Consider the following 25,079-nt stretch of genomic DNA (forward strand, 5'->3'; position numbering starts at 1 on the left):
TATGTAATGGACAATTATTATTTGATTAACAATTTTAATTAATTTACATTATTAATTAATTATTATTAAATTACTTCCCACCCTACCCCCCTATAAACTCACAACCCACTACAGAAAATAATTTACTAAATAATAATTATTTATCAATTAAATATTTATAATTAATTACCAATTATATTTTAATTAATTACCAATTCATAATTATTTTACCATTATTATTAATTTACATAATTAATTAAATATAATTAAATTACTTCCCACCCTATTCCCCTATAAACTCACAACCCGCTACAGAAAATATTTTACTAACAATTAATTATTTATCAATTAATCAATTATTATTAATTACCAATTATATTTTAATTTATTACCAATTAATAATTAATTAACAATTATAAATATTTTACATAATTATTTAATTATATTTAAATTACTTCCCACCCTATTCCCCTATAAACCCACAACCCGCTACAGAAAATATTTTACTAAAAATTAATTATTGATCAATTAATCAATTATTATTAATTACCAATTATATTTGAATTAATTAACAATTATTAATTAATTAACAATGACAATTATATTACAGATTTACATAATTATATTTAAATTACTTCCCACCCTATTCCCCTATAAACCCACAACCCGCTACAGATTTATATTACACAATTATTTAAAAATTACCATATTTTCGATATTTTTGTTGTCTATATTCTATCTAGTCGATATTATGTCTAGTCTATATTTTTGATTCGATATTTTGGCTATTAATATCGATATTACTCGTTATTTTTGTAGTCTATATTATGTCTGGTCGATATTTTGTCTTGTCTATATTTTTACCTCAATATTATATCCAGTCGATATTTTGGAATCGATATTATGTCTGTTTACCCCCCCCCCCTCCCTCGGTCTCCCCATTATTGATGGTTCAGCAAACTTACTAAAGGAAAGAAAGCCATCCAGATGATAAGGGTCTCTAACCTCCCAAGTTTCCTGCAATGCGATAATGTGACATGTTGACAGAAAAGCCTCCCAGTTTGTGTTTCCTCTTTTTGACCGCAACCGAGCGATATTCCATGAAAGAATCTCTACTTTATTCGTGTATGTAGGCTGCCCTGTTACATTCTTATCCAAAGCCATTATACTAACTGGATTTGGTTGGGCAGACTGGTGTATGGACTCTATTTCATAGTCAGCCGTCATGGGCGGTAGTCTCCCCTCTATCATCTGTCCGGTAACTGGCTGAAGCATTGCGGACTCAACCCTATCCTACAGTCAGCCATGTTCGTCTAAGCCAGACAAAGCCTCAAAACTGTTTGAGACTGGTGTCACTTGGGGTTTGTAAAAATAACCCAATGGGAAGGCAGCAATGCAAGTGGTATCGGAAGAATAATCTAGTGCTTCCAAGGTCATTTGGGCCAAAATCACATCTGCTAAAGTTAACGATGACACAGTCCCCCCTTATCTTTTTAGGTGAGTTTCCAAGCCATGCCACTCTACGCAGCATCAATATGCTGTTTGAAAGAAAGGGTCTGAAACCTTTGTGCCTGGTAAGCCAGTCCATCATTTTGTTTTTTAAGTGGGACCATGTTTCAGTTTGATCTGATCTCAGTGGGGGGACGCCAGCCAAGACTACCACCAGGGGGCTTTCAGCTGGTGGCAAATCAATCAAATCTTGTACTGGTTTCAACCCACTTCTGTTGGCTTGACTATCCTGCCCGCAAGCTTGCCCTATTTTAGGCATATTTACCATCCCAGGCGGGTTGTTCAAAACTTGCGGATGATCCACCCCAGGGGGGTGTGGGTAGCATTGTTGGGCTGATTCTTGCTGCAATTGGCCAGCTAACAGTATCTGGGTGCTAGGGATCATACTCCCACCTAGCACTGATGGTTTTGGGATACCTTTCCTAATATTCAAATGATTAGTGGCCATAGTGGTTCCCTGCTTGCCTAAAATTTCACCTGTCTCTAAGTTCCCTGCAAGAGTAGTGAGTATGTTTCCTCCCCTGAAATTTGATTGGTTTGTACCATTTCCTTCTTCCATAATCTTCACCAAACTAGTAACCCTTTCCTCAATAACCTCCAACTTAGACCAAAAAGGGGCAAGAGTGGATGATATCAATGACTCCATGCGAACCCAAAAAGCCTGAGAGCCCCCTGGGTCACATGTGTCACTTACATCAGGTGTTCCAACCTCATCATAATCTTCCCCGGGGTCCAAAATACTTGTCGGTTTACCCTTAGGGGCCTTACTTTTCCCTTTGGGCTTATTTTGTGACCGTGTTGCTAGACCACCCCTTGTAGGTTTTGCCAAGGGCTCTCCCAACCCACCACTTGCTCCGGTACATTCCCTGGCCGACCTTTTCGACCTGGTCGCTCGGGTAACACAAATTTCCCTTTTTATTAGTATTGAGGTGAGTTTTAACATTAGTTGGTGTATGGTCAGGACGACAGGCCACATTATGCAGGTTAGGGGTTACCATACTCCCATCTTGAACAGCCTCAGACACAGTACCAAACACATCAGTAGTACGTTCATGGGGTAATGAGTTATGTCCGATCCTCACTTCTGTACTTGGGCTTAGAGCTATAACCCCCAAGTTTCCCTGCGAGTGATCTGTCTTATTTAAAGGTATTAGAGGTTGAGCCGTTATCTCAGGAGATTTAGCAAGTTGAATATTGCCCATGGAGGATCTTTTTTGGGCAGCATTAACTCCAAGTGAGAGCCTTTTCTCCGTTAACGTTATTTCATTCTGGAGAATATTCCCAGCTCTAACCAGGAAGGCATCTATAGCGCCAACAAAACTTCCCCCAACCCCAATTTTTTGGCCCGCTCCATTTTGTTTAGAGGTCATAGCCCACGACATGTATTACACACCTTATGAAATTTCCAAATACCCAGATGTGATAGGAGGAATTTTACCCTACAATTAGCCAGACAATGGCTAGCTGGGGAGCAATTAAATGAGCCTTATTTAAAACAATTTCCATGTACCAATCAATTCTTAAAGGCTTAGCAATAACCCACTATTTTAGTGCGCTTATTTTGTCTGTCACAATGTCAGGTAATTACGCGAGCCCAGTGCGCCTTATTGAAGTGAAGAAAAACACTACGTAGGTAGCAGCAAGTTCCTCCCACTGCAAACACGGTCCTGCAACTCCAAATAGGCTCTGATGCCAGATATAGGCAAGCAATAGTTCAAAAAGTCTCTGCGTCACACCAAGACCAACTAACCATTAAATAGAAAGTCTACTAACCAAAATATCAGGGGGAGGCCCAGCCCAGCCTCGTCTGGCCTCGGATGGCCTCAGACGGTCCCGCCCTTATCCCGGGCTTCTCCTGGGACGCTCCCGCGCAGCGGGTACGTGAGCTTAATTTTATATCACATGTGGTGGTTGGTGGGCGGGGCTGGCAGCCAAACGCAGGGCCAGGTGTTATCAGTCAGGCAGGGACTCCTGGTACTTCGAGTCCATGCGTGTGTACAGTGCGAATGTTCCTCTCCCCCACCGCTTCTTCCAGGGCACAAGTAGCAACAAAAGACAAGTAAGCCTCTCCCAACTCCTTCTAGCGATGCGGCACCTGCGAAGCGGGTGCGGCGAGGAGTTTTGAAGCGTGTGGTGGTTGGTGGGTGGGGCTAGCAGCCGCACACAGGGCCAGGTGTTATCAGTCAGGCAGGGTTTCCTGGTACTTCGAGTCCCTGCGTGCGTACAGCGCGAGTGTTCCTCTCCCCAACCGCTTCTTCCAGGGCACAGGTAGCAACAGAAGACAAGTAAGCCTCTCCCAACTCCTTCTAGCGATGCAGCACCCGCGAAGCAGGTGCCGTGAGGAGTTTTGAAGCGTGTGGTGGTTTGTGGGCGGGGCTGGCAGCCGCACGCAGGGCCAGGTGTTATCAGTCAGGCAGGGACTCCTAGTACTTCGAGTCCCTGTGTGCGTACATCGCGAATGTTCCTCTCCCCCACCGCTTCCTCCAGGGCACAGGTAGCAACAGAAGACAAGTAAGCCTCTCCCAACTCCTTCTAGCGATGGGGCACCCCTAGGACTCACCAAACATGTCAACACAGATCCGCCACAACGACTCCTGCATAGGCCACCAGAAGCTTCCCTAAACACCTAACCTTCTGCTACCGGCCTACTGTAACACCCACCAGGGCTCACAACACTGATATGGAATCACCCTATCTGACACTGAACTCTGGTCTAGCTAGCCCCTCCCATAGGGATGCGGATCGATCTAGCTCCCCTCATTCCATCCCATCCCATTAGCTCGCCTCCTACTAGCACCCAGCCCGTCTGAATCCACCTCTAGGCTACCTGCACATACCATCGGAACCGCTCCTTGGCAACTGGACCCCAGCCTACCAGAACATACCTTTCTTAGGGAGATTGATATTCTCCACCGCAGATCCTCAGAGTTAACTTTGAGCATCCACAAATCAATTCTGGACCTTAAGCACCTCCTTCAAATCACCAAACTCTCCCCCACCGCTTCCTCCAGGGCACAGGTAGCAACAGAAGACAAGTAAGCCTCTCCCAACTCCTTCTAGCGATGGGGCACCCCTAGGACTCACCAAACATGTCAACACAGATCCGCCACAACGACTCCTGCATAGGCCACCAGAAGCTTCCCTAAACACCTAACCTTCTGCTACCGGCCTACTGTAACACCCACCAGGGCTCACAACACTGATATGGAATCACCCTATCTGACACTGAACTCTGGTCTAGCTAGCCCCTCCCATAGGGATGCGGATCGACCTAGCTCCCCTCATTCCATCCCATCCCATTAGCTCGCCTCCTACTAGCACCCAGCCCGTCTGAATCCACCTCTAGGCTACCTGCACATACCATCGGAACCGCTCCTTGGCAACTGGACCCCAGCCTACCAGAACATACCTTTCTTAGGGAGATTGATATTCTCCACCGCAGATCCTCAGAGTTAACTTTGAGCATCCACAAATCAATTCTGGACCTTAAGCACCTCCTTCAAATCACCAAACTCTCCTTCTCTAACTTATGGATCTCACAGAATGCGACCCACATCCCCCTCATGATACCCCTCCTCCACCCTCTAACACTATCCCTGAGACACTTGTGCCCTCGTAACAACCCTGCCACCTTTTGGAGAAGGGAATTCTAGCTCTCCTCCACTCCTACAAAACTACCCCTTGCACACCTAATCCCTCAGAACTCACGGAGAAAGAAGTGGCTGACCTCCTCAGTAGCTACGACTCTGCCATGACAACCCCTTGCCCCTTAGACCGGAGGGGAGAACACTCTATCTGCACGGTTGAATCCAACTATAATAGATCTGCAACCTTCCGCATCAGAGGGTCAGTCAATAGCAACCTAGCTAAAGTTCCCACTTCCGCCTCTACCATCGACACCCACTCCTGCCACTCCCTTGCCAGCCTCCTTATAAACTGCAGGTCAGCTGTAAAGCATGCATCTGATGTCGCCGACCTCATCCTGAGTCATAAATCCGACCTAGCGATCTTGACTGAATCGTGGCTAAAGGATTCCTCATCGCCCTACCTTGACCTCTTAGTCCCCCCCGACTATAACGTCGAAAGGTTGGACCGGCCCTCAAAGAAAAAAGGGGGTGGCATTGCTTGTATCTACCGCTCCAACCTTCATGTTACGGAACTACCAGTAGACCCTATAGACTCCTGTGACTACCTCGCACTGGCCATCTCCAACAATACCTCACAACTGTGCAAACTCCACATTTTTTACCGCCCCCTTGGCAAGAACAACGCATTTACGGACCTCCTCATTGAAATCATCACAGCCAAGGTGTCCCCAAAATCTAACAACATTTTCCTTGACGATTTCAACTTGCATTGGAACGATCCCAAGGACCCTCAGGTCAATGCCATCAGAGACTTCTTGGTCGATCATGCCCTTACCCAAGCCTGCTCCCTCCCCACTCATTTTAAAGGTGCCACCCTAGACTGGATCATTGCCAAGGAATTAGCAGTCAAACTCATCTCCATTGATCCGTGTGATTGGTCTGATCACCACGCCATCACCGTCCTCCTGCCCAGCACCCACAAATCATGGACACCTCAACCTGTGATTCCCAAACGATGGGTTAAAGACACCAAGAACCTCGACCGCAAGAAAATGGCAGCGCGTTGTGAGTCTGACCTCCTCCCCCCCCACACAATGCACTTCGGTCACCAACCTAGCGGACCATTACTCCGCCACCATATCTGACATTCTTGATGACCTGGCACCTCTAAAACTATAAAGAACACAGTTCAAGAACAGAAATCCCTTGTTCAGCGAATCCCAGAACAAGGAGAGGAGATCCCTTCGACAGACCGAACAAATCTGGAAACAACACCCATCTGCAGTAAGGGTGGGCGTAGTTCGCGAAGTAGCGCTACGCGAAGCTACGCAAAGTGCACTTTGCACTTCGCGAACCTCACGTAGCACTACGCGAGCTGCGTAGTAGCATGTTCGCACTGTGCAAGATGTGTTTTCAATGATTGCACAGTGCGGACAAGCATCCTGCACTGTGCAATCATTGAAAATGGCATCTTGCACAGTGCGAGCTGTAGTTTTCTGCTGCCCGAGTAGATTATTACTCGAGCTGCAGCTTTCTCAACGCGAACTGGTAGTTTCTCATTGAGAGCGGTCGCGAGCATGCGCACCCACTCACAATGAGAAACCTTACCTTCTCGCGTTGAGAATCTCGCCGGGATGTCATTTTGCTTGCTCGCGGTCGCGAACATGACGTTCAGGACCGCGAAGAAGCAAAAAATGAGTGCTGCACTACGCTACGCTGCACTACCCGTGTTCGCACTGTGCTACGTGCAGCTCGCGTAGTGCGAAGTTGCGCAAACTTCGCAAACTCAGCGAGCGTAGCGTAGTGCTTCACCCAGGGTTAATCTGCAGCACATCTAAAACTTCTTCGACAGGCCAGAAATGACTACAATAAGAAAATCCTTAGCACTAAAAAAGAATTTTTCAGAACTGAGCTGTAGAACGCCGAAAATCGATCTCGCAAACTGTTTGACTTGGAGAAGCACTAATCCAACAAACTAGCTAAAACCGCCAAAGAATCGCCTGAACCCCTAATTTTAAGCAAAGAATTCTCCTCTTTCTTCTGTGACAAAAACTCTGACCTAGGAATTGAACTTAAATCCGCAACCCTCCACCAAAATCAAAATCAACCAGCTCCTCCTCTTCCCTCTCTGTTGTCCTCCCTAACCTCACCCAAAGACCTAGCGCACTGGTCCAACTTTAAAACCTATGACGACCATGCTATCTCGAGAATTCTTGCCTCCTTAAAACCAAACAATCACTTAATGATCCTCTTCCCTCTAACTGCCTAGCTGCCGCTTCTCAGGCTATCATACCCTCCTGGACCGCAATATTCAACGCCTCCCTCCTACAGGACTCAATTCCTGATTTGCTAAAGACTGGCCAAGTTGTCCCCATCCTAAAAAATCCCGCGCTGGACCCTGCCTTCGCTGAGAACTACAGACCCATATCCAACATCCCACTCCTTGCCAAAGTCATGGAAAAATGTGTGCAACAGCAGCTAAGCCTACACATCAACAACTTTCACCTGCTAGATGACTTCCAATCTGGCTTCAGACCTGGTCACAGCATGGAAACCACCCTCCTCCACATTGTGGATGATTCCCTCCAAGCCCTAGACCTAGGCAAAACCTGTCTCTTTATCCTTCTAGATCTCTCCTCCGCCTTTGATACGGTGAACCACGAAATTCTCCTAGAAAGCCTCATACTCAGGATGGGATTGAATGGCACCGTCCTTGAATGGTTTAGATCCTTCCTCCATAACCGCTCTCAGAGATTCCTCATCAACGGTGAGCTATCCGCCCCCTCTCTGGTTTCTGTTGGAGTTCCCCAAGGATCAACCCTCTCCCCCACCGTCTTCAACCTTTACCTTGAAGCTCTCACCGAGGTGCTACGTGCCGCCAACATCTCCTACCTTATGTACGCCGATGATGCTCAGGTCAACATAAAAATCTCTTCCCCTGAGGACATTCTCTTCCTTAACGAGGCCCTGAAACTGACAGTCCATGGCTCACTGCCAACCAGTTGAACCTCAACGCAAATAAAACCAAATTTCTTCTGATCTACCCTCCCAAACCCAATCCAGACATCCAGGAATGGATCAAGATCATCACGGCACTAAACTGCCCTCCTACCATTGTGGATTCGGCAAAATCCCTTGGTGTAACCCTTGACACCAGCCTGAATGTGCAAGGCCATATAAACTCTATGGCCAAAACGGCTAGATTCCACCTGAGCTACCTAAGAAACCTAAAACCCTTTCTCAATGCCTCCGGCCCTAGTCATTTCCAGACTTGAATATGGATGCTCTACTCTCGCAGGGCTACCCAAAAACTATCTGGCCCCATTGAAAGCCTCCCTCAACACCGCCGCTAGACTCCTAACGGGCTCAAGAAAATTTGACCACATCTCTCCCCACCTCAAAGCTCTGAACTGGCTTCCCTAGAGGCCAGAATACAATTTAAACTAGCCTGCATTACTCATAAAGCTCTATACTCGAATTCCTCTACATTTTTCGCACAAAAACTCCTGATATCCGGAGGAGCCAGAAACTCCCGGTCCGCCAAAAACCTGTCGCTGCAACCAGCATGCTTCCGGAAGAAAAAAACCTACAATCTGGTCTTCTCTGGGGCTGCACCAAGAACCTGGAACTCTCTTCCTCCCTCCATCAGAAGACCTCCGTACCTGAAACACTTTAAGAAGGAGACCAAAACCTTCTAAAGGGGAAAATACCTCACCTAAAGAATACTTTTCAATCACCTCATCGTCTTGTTCCATCCTCCTCCTCGGCATTATCCACGACCTCCACTGATGACACATTTTTCTGCACTCCAGCGCATCTCCTCATGAGACGAGACAGCGTGTATATTATATTTGCTTTAATTTGTATCTGCTTTAATTTGTTGATTGGTCCTTTGACGGTGTGCACCTCCTGTACATTCTGCTTTAATTTTATCCTACATGTAGCTTGGACTTAAGACAGTGTGCTCCCCCTTACAATGTATGCTTGGCTCTCCAATGTGATCCCTCCCATCTTCACGACGTGTATTCCTGTAAACCGCTGTGATACCCTCACGGGTCTGGTTCGCGCTCTATAAAACTATAAATAAATAAATAAGTAGTTCTGTCTTTGAGTGCCTCAAATGAAGCGGAAGAGAGTTCCATGTGCTTCTGTGCTAACAAGCTATGGGAACTGCCCCCAATGCAAGTTTTCTTTGCTGGGAACGTGGGCTAAAGCGGCTTGTCATCGCCTGGGTCAACACAAGAGTAGGTAGGACCTAATGAGAGGGTGAAGATAGCAAGCACCTAGTCTCCCTAAAAGCCCTATAGCAAGAGCAGAAGAGAGAGACGTTTCTTCAGCAGAGACTGTTAAGTTTGTACAGAGCAGAGACCATAGAGGCCTGCTTTAGAAGGTTCAGCAATAGCCAAGCTGTAGAATTCTGGACATGTTGAAGTCTCATCAGCCAAGACTAAGAGGCTTCCAGATATAAGATGTTACAGTGATCCAGCAAGGGAGATAACTAATGCCTGGATCACTGATTTCCAGGCAGATTTAGGCAGAAGGCGGATGATATTCTTAAAATGTGATAAAAACCCGAAAGCATTTATCTGCCAAGACTATCATTAAGCTGTCAAATGTAAGATTCTACATTAAACTGAATTCCTAGATTCTTGACCCCAGGCTTTGGCACAGGAAGAGAACCAAGTGACGCTGGACACAAATCGGGGGACATGATTTAAGGCTGCTTGCCAAGGATAAGCACCTCAGTCTTACCTGCATTAAGTTCTGGAAATTGAGATCCATCCACTAGGTGACCTCAGACAAGCAGGCCCTCAGAGAGACAACCACACTAGCAGAGTTCTGCGATAGACTTCAATTGAGTATAATTGGCGTACGATACATCATATGATATAAAAACTGTGACGCTCGATGATATTTGCCAGGGGGCACACATATAGATTAGATGAAGTAGGGCTTATAGATGAGCCCCCCTGCTGCAATTGAAGGACCTGAGATTGAAAAGGGTTCTGGCGGACCTGAAAAGTGCTGTCCTGCAGAAAAGTTCCAAATCATTGCAAAGCCTTGTGGCCAACACCACTACTCCACAACCGCTCTAATAGAAGGTTGTGGGATACGGTGTTGAAAGTCACGCTCCGATTCGTGCTCAGTCATCTATAATAACAACAAAATGTCATGACAATCAAATAGTGAATATTATCTATGATAGATAAGTGTATATATTCCCCAATTTTCCAATTACAGTGAGGTGCAAAAGTGTCTGTGCTCATAAGAGTAACCCACTCATATGGGAACATTGTCCGGGTCCATTTGAAGGTAGCTCAAAAACGTTTTTAAGAAACTGTACATATTTTACAGATTTTGATAAATCCAAACTGGAATCATTTAATTTTAGATTAAATGATTCGTCCAATCCTAAAGTGATGCTCACCCACACCAAATTAGTGTATTCCCAATCCTTTATTAATGAATTGTCAGTGAGTGGCTATGATCTGTTGAAGGCCACAGTAGTTCTTAAATCTGTGTGGGGTTCTCGATCCTGGCAGGTGCGGGATACTGAAGCACGTGCCTCATCCCGACTCAAATTTGATTTTTGAATGATTCAGTCTATTAGACTACGTGTTTTGGATTGGCTACTTTAAAGCAAATGAATGCCCCTACCTTTCCTGCTCTGGCTAGATATCTGAACTGGACCAATCATACTGTTGACAACTTGCATTTTTTGTTTCAAAGTGTTACTTTTACTATTTCTGCTTGAGACCACCTAGGTTGGTTGGTTTGGCAGACCAGCTCAGATGCTTGTCAACTCAGTTTCCATTACAAGGCCCCAGGCTATACACAGGATAGGCCTGATACACTTTTTCTAACTCCCGTTCGGTTACCACCAACTCAGTTGGAAAATTATGTCAAAATTGGTTAAAGCACTTGACACTGTCGTCAGTAAAACAACATTTGTCGTTATTATCAGGTGACATTGATTTGACAGATTTTATAAAAGGGCCTGCTTGTGCTAGATCAAAACGATTTATTTATGCAGCCTACAATGAAATATGGAAGCTGTCTCAAATTGAGGCTGCTTCCCGTTTAAGAGCAATAAACCTGGCTAATTTTGAAAAAGTCCTTGCTGTTGTTGATAATATTATTAACACAATTTCTTCCTGCATTTACACGTTGGACAGTAATGTTTCATCTGTTGTTGATGTTGTACCAGCTGATGTGTCTGTTTTGTATCATCATGGACAGAATCCATTGAGTTCAGTAATGCAGTTTACATGGTCATTACAAACTCTTAAGATGGGGAAAGTTCCTTGGGATTATTTGAACGCATCATCTTTATTTTTGCCTTTTAACTTAACAGACAAACAGCGATTTATGTCCATGAAAGATGCTACATACACGCTTTTACATATTGAAAAATTAGAACCTTTGCCTTTTTCTGTGGCCGAAAATGACGCTGCTGTCTGGCTAACCATTACCCTTACCATTTCCTGCATGAAGCAATACCCCCTAGGCCGCTATGAACCCTTAGGCAGTGCTTTCCTTCATGAGGTATGGTCATTACCATTCGCAGATGCTTGCGGGATGACAAAGAAGTTTAACTAACTGGGGAATCATGCGATTCAACCATAGGTCATTCTCTGGTTTGCAAAAAATACAGTTGCACGGAGCCTGTAACCTTACAGCCCAAATCTCAAATGCATTCTGAAAGGTATTCCAGTCCAGTTATCGAAGGGGGAGGGGCCCGCACACCGTGTTCACTGCCAAGACTTCCTGGGAGACCGGGACTTCAATAGGAGTATCGGTGGACCCTGGAGAGGGCTAAACATTCTGCGGACCTCTCAAGAACCAGCAGATATCCTTTAAGCAGGGATTGGGATCAACTGTCCCAACAAGCCCACCTGCCTCCACTTGCTTAAGAGGGGAATGGAACGATAGGAGTGCCCGGCGCTGTGCCACTGACCGCAGGACCGTTGTTGAGTGGCCTAACCTGCTGCAGAGAAGGGTAGAAGCAGGCGAGACACACAAGCATGAACCACTTTGCGATTTCAGCGTGCGCCACTTGAGCCTTGCGAGGGTGACTCCTAAAGGGGGAAGACACAGATAACTCTGGCATGAGGAATAAACGCTGTGCCCACAATTGACCCCAAAGTTAGGAAGTGCACCTGATATAGAGATCGAGCCGAGGGACTTGGTTGAAGCCAATTTATTCTCTGCAGAGCCTTCTCAGGGCAGTGCCTGACTTCAAGATGGCGACTGGTACCAGTCTTGACCACCTCCGAGGGGTACTCAGGAGGCTCCGGGCCACTCCTAAAGTGAGCTGTTGGGGCATCCCTTCTGATCCCCCTTTGCATAGGCGCTCCATCCTGGGGGCATTTCAAGGATGTGATGTCTGCTGCACGATCTGGCCAAGACAACGCCGGACTCTTAGATGGTACCAGCCCCCTGTCCCCATGCGGCCCGCTGTCTTCTCCAGCTCTCTGGCGTCTGCCTCTCCCGGCTATCGAGCCTCCTGCTGATAGTCCTTGATAATCACTGAAACAATATCCCCATGCCCATCTGTATTTTGTTTGGACAGTGGGTTTCTCCTCTCACCATCTCCCAACCAGACATCCGGCTCAGCCTCTCCTCATCTCCTTGTTTAGTCTTCCTTCCACCCCACCCCCTGACAGGGGAGTCTGAGAATTATGGCTGATGCCTGGTGCCAGACAGCCATAGAGGAGATCGGCACGGGTTCATCCCCTTGACTGTCACCTACCCAGCCGGACAATGAGCACAGTTTCTCCTCGTTCTCCCTGTTTTGTATACTTCCTCTTCTCCCTTTGACAGGAGAGTCCGAGCATTATGACCAACGCCCGGTGGAGCTGCCAGACAGCTATAGAGGAGATTGGCCCTGGTTCTTCCCCTTGGCCATCACCTACCCAGCCGGACATTGGACACAGTTTCTTCCTGTCTCCCTGTTTTTTCTCCATCCTCCCCCTCCACTGAAGAATTTACCTTAACACTGCTTTTCAATCCTATGTTTTGATTATGCTTTATAAAACAAATGTAAATTGTAACCTGTAATTCACTGATCCTCATGTAAAGCGTTCTGATGCCTAAGGGTTTAGCTAGCGCTATAAAAAACTCAATAAATAAATAAACATAAAGAAATAGTTGTGTATCAACAAGCTATTTATTAGAAGACCCAGAGAACTAGTTAAGATACATATTTTATTGGGTTTGCCTAATTAGATGATAGCGTTTCAATCCCTAATGATGATGGGATCATCCTCTGGACTTCTAATATGTATGAGCCAGAGAAGACACTATAAGTAATTAGGGAGGAGGGTTGACATAAAAAAAGGAAACATGAATAAAATAATATATACACAGGCACATAATATGTAATCAATGGGCATAATATACAACCACTAACTTGATAGCATTTAACAGAATCTTCAAATACATGTAGAGGACTCCAAGAATAGTTGTGGGAGATCTATGAAGAAAAAAGGGGAATAAGTAATTGGCATGTTAAATTAGTGCCAAGGAGGTTGATTCTCAAAAGCATAGACAAATGCCTAAATTGGTAGAGTGCTTAAGCTAAATTTGTGCAGGTCAGCAAAGAGCAGGATGAATAAGGTAAAATGCTGTGGGTAAATAACATAACATAGCATAACATAACATAACATGTGTATTTGTAAACCACAAGTTCACCCAAGGGTACTTGGTGCTGAATAACATTTGTTTATTGTTACCCAACTTAATGGTATAAAATCAATTTCAGTAAAGGACCAAGACAAACCTTAGGGGAGAGCAGGTGCAATTAGAAGACCCCCTTGAGGGAAGTGACATCTAAACCAGCTGAAGAGCAGGGGAAAAGTAAAGTGAAAAGAAATAAAGCTTCAGCGGCTCGTGGTACTAAGAAATGTGCTGTTACAGTGGATTGTCTCCGAAGAAGAGAAACCACCAATTTGTGAAAGATATGACTCGGCCATTCCACCACATTCAAGTGATTAAACAGCGATGGCTATGATAAATGACAAACAATTAAAGAGGACTATGCTCTAATACCATGGAGCCAAAGCAACAGCAATCTTAGAGTTACAGTGGCAAGGTTGGGAAAACAAAGTTGAGTCAGTAAATCTGGTTTAGTGGATGAACCAGGGAAAATTGAAAAAAGTGGAATTTTCAAACCAGTAGAAGATGGAAAAAAATGGGAATTTAATAGAGACTCCATTATTTGTCTTTAGGCAGTAAAGGGGGAGCAGACACAATAGCATAATAAACAGTAAACAAAGAAACAAGTGTGAGCTCTGATACCATGGACCCAGAGTGGTGGCTATCTTAGAGTAGCGTAGGCAAGGTTTGGAAAACAAATTTAAGGCAGCAGTTACTGTTCAATTGAGGAACCAGGAAACATTTAACAAAGGGGTAATTTAAAAAACAGTTAGAAGATTTAGTTAAAACAGAGGTTATTTAATAGAGACTCAATAAATAGCATGATACAAATAGGAGGAAGTTACTAGAAAAAGTGTCATGTCACATTCATATGAATGAATAATTAAACAAAAAAAGGATCAAGAAAAAGTAAAGTCTTCCCAGACCGTGGCAGAAATGTACAGTCTTCGAGTACAGAGAGCAGGTACAGTATTAGTATGCAGGAGTTACAGTAGTGGAGTCCAGTCCTACATCCTTTTGAGTCCAGAGTTCATTGTGTTCAGATGAATTATCCACTTCAGTTCTTCTTGTTCAGAATTTGATTGATGCCTCTGCTGGGAGGTGTTGAGAGGATGGAAATCACCTACAAATATAGGGCATTTTCTGTGTGGTGCTTTGCCGAAAAGTGCTCAACTAGAGGAGCAAAAAGGATGTTGCATCTGAGTCTACTGCAATGTTGACAGATTCTAATCTTAATTTCCTGTGTCGTCTGCCTATATAAGTTCAGTCCATATGGATGCAGAATAACTTAAACTACATTGCAAGTATTGCAATTAGAAAAATTCTTCAAAATAATGTTCTTATCGCCATTCAAGAACTCCTTACTCTCATGGTAAAGGGGCAGACCCTACAGTGGCCACATTTATAGCAACCCAACAATGGAGGGAGTACCCAAAGGCCAGCAATAATATGGGGGTTTGTGTTTCTTAGTAAGGCAGCCCACACCAAATGGTCATTCAAATGTTTTACTTTTTTTAATAGCAAACATTGGTGTCTCCAATGCAAGGTCCCCTGCTTATAGGACATGCCAGTATTTTTTGATATTTCTCATAACCAATGTTAGAAACTGAAGACAATATTGTGACAAATATCAGTGTCTTAGGTTTTTCTTAAGGTATCATCTGATCAGTTGTTTGGGGTAGCTCCTATTTAGTAGTTTATCTGTCAATGTTTGAACCTTCTTAAAGAAATCATTTTTATGTTTACAATTATACCAGATCCTTAAACATTGCCTTTACATTAAAGAGTCTTTAAGGTTATGGGGTGATGACTATGATATTCTAGTAAGGTGTTGCCCTATGTGGGCTTATGGAAGTCGGGTGTGTATAATCTTTCATCTTCAATCTTCATTGTGAGGTCTAGAAAAGCCAATTCATTGTCATTATGTTGTATAGTGTATCTGAGATAGTGGGAATTCTGATTGAGCCAATGATGGAAGTCTTGTAACAGTCTGGGAGATACCTGTCAAATCATGAAAATATCATCTATGTGCCATTTCTAAAATAGAATGTCATCACAGTAGGAATTGGATTGGGACAAAATGTTTTGAGATTCAAGGTCATTCATAAACAGGATCGCAAAATTTGGAGATTTGAAGTGCCCTTTATCTGTAGGAAAAACTCATTTTCGAACATGAAAAGATTTTTAGTGAGGGCTAACTTCAATAATGAAATATTGAATGCAGAAGAAACTTGATGTGGCCTGGTTCTTGCATCAAGGTGCCTATGGAAAACCTCTATACTGTCGTCCTGAGGGATATTCGTGCATTGTGACTCTATGTCTAAAGTCAACAATAGAGAAGTGGTCACATCATCAAAAAACTGAGTTTCATGCAGGGAAATGCCTGTCAATAGGTTTGGAAAGGAAGAAGTGATACAGGGGCCACCCCCCATAAACAAAAAGAACCGACAGTCACTGCGGAGAAAACACCTGCATTGAGAGTGAGTTGGTGTTTGCCACATGAAGAAATATTTGCAAAGCAATAAAAGACTAGGAATGGGGTCATGTGAGGCTTGTCAATAGCCCCGCTCTTTATCTCTAGTAACTATCAGGTTTCCCTGATTTTTACTGACTTTTTGTGGGATGCTTAAACACTAAGCTTACAAATGTAGCACACTTTTTAGGTCCAGTCCCCCTCTCTGGGCCCATGGCATAGACTTTGTGTACGATTCTGCATGAATCTCTGTCATCCACTTTATTGTTGAAAGCTCCAGCAAACCCATAAGCAAAAATAGAAATCTGCGCTGCCTGGGCACTGCCCCACCCACCCAAGCATCCTGTTTAGGTCGAGCCTAGCGCAACGCGCAAGCGCTGCTTAGGAAATGACCTCTTAGAATTGGTCTGTAATTTTTGGAAAACTCGTGCATGTACTGCACTGTTTCCAATGAGTACTCGTGCATGTACAGCATCTATCTTGCTGAGCGAGCAGCTGCACCATCTGTTTCCATTTATCGCATCCGCGCTTGTTTACATTTGCCTGTCTCGTGGTCGTGTTAATTGGAAACAGATGGCATCGCATTCACTTTTGCGGCTGCTTGTTTCCGGATTATTCTTATATATGGCGTCACCTCTGCTCCCTTTCTTTCGTACAAGCTGGTGTCTTTAACTGTTTTGTGTTATAGGAGGGGTTTCCCCAAGACCCTCCCTTGGTCTCTGTGCCACACGTGTTCGAGGATCCCATACCAGTGTTTGACATTACAGCCAGCCGTCATTTTATTTACAAGCAGATTTTCTGGCTTTCTTTTGATACACAGCTGCTCTTGTTCACTGGGGCCCATCTGTTGTTCAAGGAGCTGGAGGGACCGGCTTTGCTTGTCCTGGCAGTGCCCCAGCCGCTCCCCAAGAACAAGACCCCTGTTGTTCTAGACTCATTTGCATCACCTTTGACCTGTAGGCATCAGCCTGGGCTGATAGTGCCGTTATCCTCGAAGAGTGTGCACGAGATTGAGAGGCCTGTAGTGTTATTTACCAATCTGCTTTAAATGTTTGTCCCGCTTTATTGCTGTTCAACCCTTCAGATAACCCATTCTCCATCAGCCATCAGATCGTGATAGCAGGTCTGGGAATAAATCTTACCCAGCCAGACCCAGTCTTCCATCCTCCAAAGGTCGGTAATTGAGTATCATAAATTGATTAATTGTCGCATCTGCTATTGTGAAAATGCGGTATGAACCTTTGTTAAAAGTAGTTGTTATGGCAACACTTAGATTTGACCCCCTGCCAATCACGGATGTGTTTCTCGGTTAAGTTTAGCTGAGCATGCTGCACACTGAACCAGGCAGTAAGCTTGCACATTAGCAGTGCTCCAGGTCACAATATGCAATAAGTACCCTAGTTATTCTTTTGTTTAATAGTAGGCAACCTCTTGCTCAAAAATGCTCCAAGAACGTCTCAGGGGCTCATATAAACTGGTACTACTGACATCTGATGACTCCCTGCTGCTCACGGATCCCCTTGAGAACATCTTGTGAGCAGTAACAGCTTTCAGCTTCATTTCGATGCGTTCCACACATTTATGGCAGCACACGAGTTATGGCTCTCGAGACCACACGAGGCAGAGGTCGGCCTGCAATGTAGACAATGGATGCTCAAACACAACATCTACTTTTGATTATCTGGGAGTGAGATTAACAATTTATACCCACCGTGCAAGGCCCATCCTCTGCAAACCCCATCCAAACAGAGCACTTCCGGCTCTTAAACAGAAGACGCATAGGCTACCTTTTAAAACCGCTAGCCCATTTCAAGGCAAACAACGAGCAAGGGCAATATCCACACTACTAGACCCATCAGGATTGCAAGATCGGAATCTGGGTTTCATCCGGAGACTCTTACCAGTTGAAAGCAGATGGACTTTCCAGGTTAAATATAGGATAAAATTACGAATTAGACATGCGTTGCAGCATTTTTTATGTTATTTCTTTTTTAATACAGTTGTTCAATTATACATAATATCATCCTAATTATATATAATTTAAAAAAAATGCTTATAACACTTATAACTTTTTTAATGTACTGTACAGGAGACACACTATGCTACACCATAGCTTAAACACACTGGCAAAGGCAATAGCTCTCGTTGAACACTTATAAGATCCCAAAGGCGAGACCTATTGGCTATGCCAATGCTTGTTTTACAAATGCTCATGGGGACGACTCACCTAGGATAGTAAAGCCATGCACTGGAACAAACTGAATGAACATTGGCAAAAGCCAATCGATCTTGCTTTGCCAATGTCTGTGGTTGACACTATTGGTTTTGTCAAAGCTGAAAGCTTTTAAAATGTGCTGGCATTGGCAAAACCAATAATGGCAAATGTTGATACAAAGAAAGGTGTGGGGAAAGTGTAATTGTGGGGAAAGCACTTAAACGCACAGTGCCTAATGAATTTAGGGTGTCTCTATCATTAATTCAGGATAGCTGATGCAAGGCGAGTGTGCATGATACAAAACTGTTGATAAGGCGTGATTCTGGGCAAATCACTTAATCTCACTGTATTAACAAAGTGAACTGTGTTGGGGCCAAGGGATAAGCGCCTTGATAGCTGATTCAGGGCAATTTTGCACTATATAAAACAGTTCATAAGACAGCAGTATTTTCTACAACAGCCTGTTTCTGCATTGACATACCTTCTGATTCAGGCCAAGTTTGCACTATATTGTTTTACAACAGTTTGTTTCGCATTAGCATACTGTTTGCTATATCCCAGTGGCAGCCGTTTGGTTAAAGGGATCAGTGGGGGATTAATTTAGCGTTTAAAGCATTTAGGAAGCATTTACACAGTTTGGGACAAAAACTCCCCATTTATGAATAGCCTAAATTCGGTTGTTTAACAATTTTCTCATTTTTAGGACCAAAAAGTCAAGGGCCACTGCGGACCGGGTAGCTGGGGAGCTTACGGTGGACGGCGGATTCTCAGGATGCGGTCAGGCCTGCATTTCACTGCTTCTGGCGGGCCGCGGGGCTAGAGTTCGCTCGTTCAAACACTCCAGGCTAGCTGGTGTGTGCGGTCACAGTTGCGTGGTGCCTACGGGCAGCACGTGAGCCTCCAACTTAGACAGGTACACGGCACAGTGTGCCGGAATCTAACAGAACGCACTGTGTAGTGTAGCGGTAAGAGTAATATGTCTGCCAGATGAAGTGCTGGGAATTCGCGCATGGAATTAATGTTTCGAACAATGATGCGCAGAATATCTGCAATGGATAAAAGATTGGGGAAGGTGGACAAGTTGGGTAGGACCGTCGCTGAGCTGGATGCGAAGGTTGAGGCACAGGCAGGAACAGCGGGAAGGCCTAAACGGACCATAGTACCGCCCAAACCAAGGGGTGATTTCGAGACACCGTCGAAACGCAGCAGAACTAGGAAGGGTAGTGGTCGCCATCCCAAGCCCATTGTGGGTGGGGGGTCCCCGAGGCCGGTACCGAAGAAAGCGTCTGTGGTACCTGGGTCACCCACGCGCGCTCCGCAACTTCCAGTGAGCGTGCCATTAGCACCAGTCATTCCACCCATTAACCCAGTCCCTGTCATTGTCCCGATGACGGTCGCGCCCCCGAGTAACCCAGTCCCCGTCATTGTCCCGCCCGTGCTTCCAGCAAACCCATCCCTTGGGGCGGGTCAGGTTCCACCAGAACTAGCGGCACAGATAGCTGCTGTGCTTTCATGGTTGGGGATTGGGGGAGTGTTACCTACGGCAACTGACCCTGGTGCAGAGGCACAGAGAATGGTTGCACAAATCTTGTTGGCTAGGGGCGAAAGCAGCACACCGGGTGCACCGATTTCTCCCCTAACAGGTCCAGTGAACGGTGGGGGCGCAGTCAAGACCGTGGAACCAACGCTACCCGCCGAAACTGGTAAGGAGGTCGCCCTGCCGGTACTGGGCGAAGGCGCCATTCCCTCCAGGGGGGAGATTCTGGCGCAGCATGTATCTCAAAGTGTGAAGGAATTGATTTGGGCAGATAAATATATTAATATTTTCTCATTGTTGATTGACAACAGGGAATGGGAATATGCTAAATCACAGAAAGAGATGATGTTGCCTAGTGAATGGCGATCTCAGTTATACAAATTTAGGGTGGAGGAGACGCTCATCAATTGGATCAGGGCTTTTTTCCGTGTTTAGTGCAGTTACCGCCGAACGTTACCCCGGTACGCAAGCTGAAATGGCTTGTTATCAGAGCAGGATCACAATGTTTAATGAGAATCATGGGGGGTGGGGTGCTTGGAAAGAATATGACATAGCTTTCAGGAAAGCGAGGGAGTTTGACAGATCTTTAGCTTGGGACAAAGTTGACTCTATTTCCTGGCATTCTCAGTTTCAGAAGTGGCAATCTGCAGGTACTAGCACAAGCTGGAACAAAGGCTATTCCCCCAAGCCCCACCAGCCCTTTCAACAGCCCTTTCGGCCAGTGCAAGGCGGGGAAATGGCCAATAAGGCCAAAGGTAATACGGGTGGGAAAGGAGTCTGCTGGGATTTCAATAGGCGAACCTGCAACAGGGCACCGGGCACTTGTAAATTCAGGCACGCGTGTTACATATACGGCCATCCTTTCCACCCAGGAACGGCATGCCGGTCAAAAGGTAGTGCATCAGGTAACAGAGGGAGGAGAAAACCGGAATAGCGGAGGACACCCCCTTATTGCGCACTCACCTATTATTGTTAATGCTATGATCCCTTGGCTTAAAAGATACCCAATCCATACCGCCGCAAGGACGCTCCAAGAAGGTTTTACACACGGTTTCCGGATTCCAGCTGGGGGTTATACTGGGACACCGCAGTGTAAGAACCAGCTGTCAGTTAAGAACAACCCCGGGGTGGTGGCAAACAAAATAGAGAAAGAACAGCGCTTAGGTAGAGTAGCGGGGCCTTTCCCCCACCTCCTTGTACAGGATTTTGTTTGCTCTCCTTTAGGAGAGGTCCCAAAGAAAGAAAAGGGCAAATATAGGCTCATACACAATCTGTCAGCACCTATGGGCTTATCATTGAATGATGCGATTGATGAGTCCATTTGTAGTGTGAAGTATGTGTCTTTTGACCAGGCAGTGGAAATGTTGAGAGTTTTGGGCCCTGGGGCACTGATGGCAAAATCAGATATTGAGTCAGCGTTTAGACTACTTGCAGTACATCCAACAGACCAAAACTTGCTAGGTTTTTCATTTGAAGGCAAATACTACATGGATAGGTGTATGCCCATGGGTTGCTCTATCTCATGTGCTTATTTTGAAACATTCAGCTCTTTCCTGAAGTGGGTCCTGAGACAATCCACGGGCCACCAGTATGTCATGCATTACCTGGATGCTTTTCTTTTCCTGGGTCTGGCGGGCACACCGGAGTGCGCTATGGCATTGCAGGAATTTTGCCTGCTCATGCATGCTTTTGGGGTCCCGCTCGCGCAGGGAAAAACAGTAGGGCCATTGACATGTCTCGAATTCTTGGGAATTGAATTGGATTCCATGGAGGGCTGTTTTAGGTTACCCAAAGAAAAGATTGAGAGATTCAGGGCGACCCTTGAACTATGTTTGCTGAAAAAGAAATTCACTTTACAGCAGTTGCAACAGACAGTTGGCCCGTTAAATTTTGCCTTGAGGGTCATACCTATAGCACGCCCATTTTCCCGCTCCATTGCGCAAGCCATGAAGGGCCTGCGGGACAAACATCATCGCACATGACTGTCAGTCGAGGTTCGCCAGGACATGCGGATATGGATTGCATTCCTGGAGGATTTCAATGGCAGAGTACTGTGGGGTGCCCCCACGCTGACCTCAGCAGAGTTACGACTATGGACTGACGCTGCCGGCAGTGTAGGGTTTGGCGCCATACTTGCAATAAGTGGGTGGCCCAAAGATGGCCCGACTGGTGGGAAGAGAGGGGTTTGACAGCAAACATTGAGTTCCTAGAACTGTTCCCAATCTGGGTTGCGTTAAAGGAATGGCCCGAGCAATTGGCTAATTGATCGGTCATTTTCTGGTCAGATAACATGACTGTGGTGGAATGCATCAATCAGCAGGCAGCGCAGTGTACGTTCATACTGCGCCTGGTAAAAGAGATTGTGCTGAGTTGCATGATATTGAATGTACATTTCAGGGCCAAACATGTTCCAGGGGTCTTGAATAACGCAGCTGATGCCCTTTCTCGCTTTAAGATGCAGGTATTCAGGGAACACCTACCGGCTGCAGAGGCCTCCCCAGATCACTTCCCATTGACACTTTGGCAGATTGGTGGAACTAACTACATAACCTCGTGGCAGCCACCCTAGCTCCCAGGACCAGGACAGTTTACGAAGGGGCGTTCAGGTCTTACTGTGCATTTCTGGGTCATGATTGGGAGGACAGATGGGATCAGGAGGCTAGTTTTAATGGGTACATGGACACATTACACAAAGAAAGGCGCTCAGCGGCGACAGCCAGCAGACATAAGGCAGCAGTCTCCTTTTTCGCACAAGCAAGGGGAGCCAGGGATCCTACGGACAGCTTCATAATAAAAAAGGCCTTGAAGGGATGGCGGCGCTTATAGGCAAACACCGCCGATAGCAGAAGACCGATTGGTCTAGAACGGTTGGCAGCAGTATTCCTCGCCCTGCCCGACACATGCAGTTCTTCGGGAGAGGTGATATTATTAAAGGCAGCCTTCTCCCTGGCCTTTTACGGGGCTTTCCGAGTAGGCGAACTAGTTGCTAGCAACAAACTTGACACGATAGGAGGTCTTCAGCTGAGAGATACCAGTATACGGGGTGACAAAATGCGGGTCACCATCCAGAAATCCAAGACTGATCAGGAGGCCAGGGGGGAGAGTTTAGTACTGCATCGGGCACTGAATAACCCGTGCTGCCCGGTGTCACATGTAAAAGCGTTAATCAAGCAACGAGCAGGTGAGACGAGGGGAGCATTGCTAATGCATGCGGATGGTACCCCTCTGACCAGGTTTCAGTTCCAAAGAGTCTTAACTATGTGTATTGCCAAGGCAGGTTTAAACCCCAAGGAGTTTGGGACACATTCTTTCCGGATAGGGGCAGCCACCGAGGCCACTGCGAGGGGTTTGAATGTAAATAGTGTGAAGAGGATTGGGAGATGGTCTTCCAATGCCTATAAGCGTTATGTGCGGTTGCACATGTTGTAAGGTCAGTCGACACCCCCTGACGCCTGCTTTGTCTATGTTTATCTTCTAGTTTCTCGGGCCTGTGACGCAGGGCAGAAACTTCTTCAGGGTCATCGGAGCCAATCATCAACATCTCGACAACAGCAGGAAGACAAAAGTAGGACACCTGTAGTATGGGTAGTCGGGCATTCTTATGTGAAACGTGCTAAACCAATTTTCCTCGCAGACAAGGGCAGACGGAGGGCGGAGTGCGGGGGTCTCAATGTTTCCTTCCATGGCGGAGGGGGGCTTCGCCTTAATCAGATTAGGGGCTACATGTCAGAGTTAGTCAGAAGACACACCTCACCGCCCTCAGTGGTCATCCTGCACCTGGGGGGAATGATTTAGTCGACTTGGGCAGAAGGGTCCTTTTGGAAGAAATCATCTAAGCAGCAGGTTGGCTGGCGAAACTGTTACCGGATTGCACTATAGTGTGGTCACAGTTGATACCAAGGCTTCAATGGAGGGGGGGTGAATCAGTCAGGGCGTTGAATCACTCAGTAAAGAGGGTCAACAATAAAATAGACAAGCTTTTTTGAACTCCTCATCTACAAAGTATACCTCATGGATGCATTTGGGGGGAACAGTTCTACTTGCGGGATGGGGTCCACTTGACAGAGTCAGGGAATGCCCTATTGATTGCGAACATACTGGCATCGGTAGAAGGTTTTGCTAGGAGGGTATGACCTTTCAGTGTAGGCAGTTGGGGGGGGCCAGATAGTTGGTCAACTATGCTGGCCTGTGGCGGTAAGGTCATAATCGGTGAGCACCAATTTAAGGTCCTTAGGGGGCGGCACCATTAACGAATGGGGATGCCCAAGGGGAGGGGCCAATGGTCTCTCCTAGAACATCAGGGGCAGGATATCCGCTTGCTTGGAAGGGTGCAGGGGAGGGAGTCACGCTTTCCTCGGGCTGGTAGCCACCCCGCACATACACTATGACGTCAGCAAATGGTGCGAGTGTAAGGGCCCTCCTTTTTGGTTAAATGGAGTTCACGGAGCGTACGAGGGGAACCAGGAGAGGGACAAACTCTCCCGGTAACCGGGCCCTTGTCGCGCATGCGCACTCAGACGTGAGGGCGTAGCTGGGTAAAGGATCTGACACTGGTTAACGACCTTGCCGTAGGACCAGAAATTATTAGAATGCAAAATTGATAAGTAGGATGTTAGATTCGGTTAGGAAACATGCTGTATTAGACATTTGTTATGGTTAGCCCACTATACCTGTCTAACTCGCTGTATATCTAATGTCTGAATTTTGCATTTAATAATTATGTAAATAATGTTATTTTATTTAATTTTGATTTGTTTTCATATTTTAATAAATACGGCCGGGGGGTCGCGAGACCCCCTGCCTTCCAAAGAATTCTGTTGTTTGACTGATAAGTGTTTACTATAGTTTGTATGATAAGGCGGGGGTGGCCGGCAGTCCCGGACCATGTGAGAATACGCGGTGAGGATGAAGCCAGCAGGGAGGATACGGGCAGGAATTTTCAGTATATGCCACCAAGTGCTCCAGAGACCGCGGAATCTCACACGGAGAGCCCACAGTAATGTGGATCAACCTGGGAGTCTTTCTAGCAGCTCCCGGCTACCCATTTCGGAGTGCTACCCAAGAAAATGTCGATGTGCATGTTGCAGAGAGCTTAAGGGGATGCCGAAGCTTGCATGAAAA

This window comes from Lissotriton vulgaris, chromosome 7 (genome assembly GCF_964263255.1).
Source record: "Lissotriton vulgaris chromosome 7, aLisVul1.2, whole genome shotgun sequence".
Lineage (NCBI taxonomy): Eukaryota > Metazoa > Chordata > Amphibia > Caudata > Salamandridae > Lissotriton > Lissotriton vulgaris.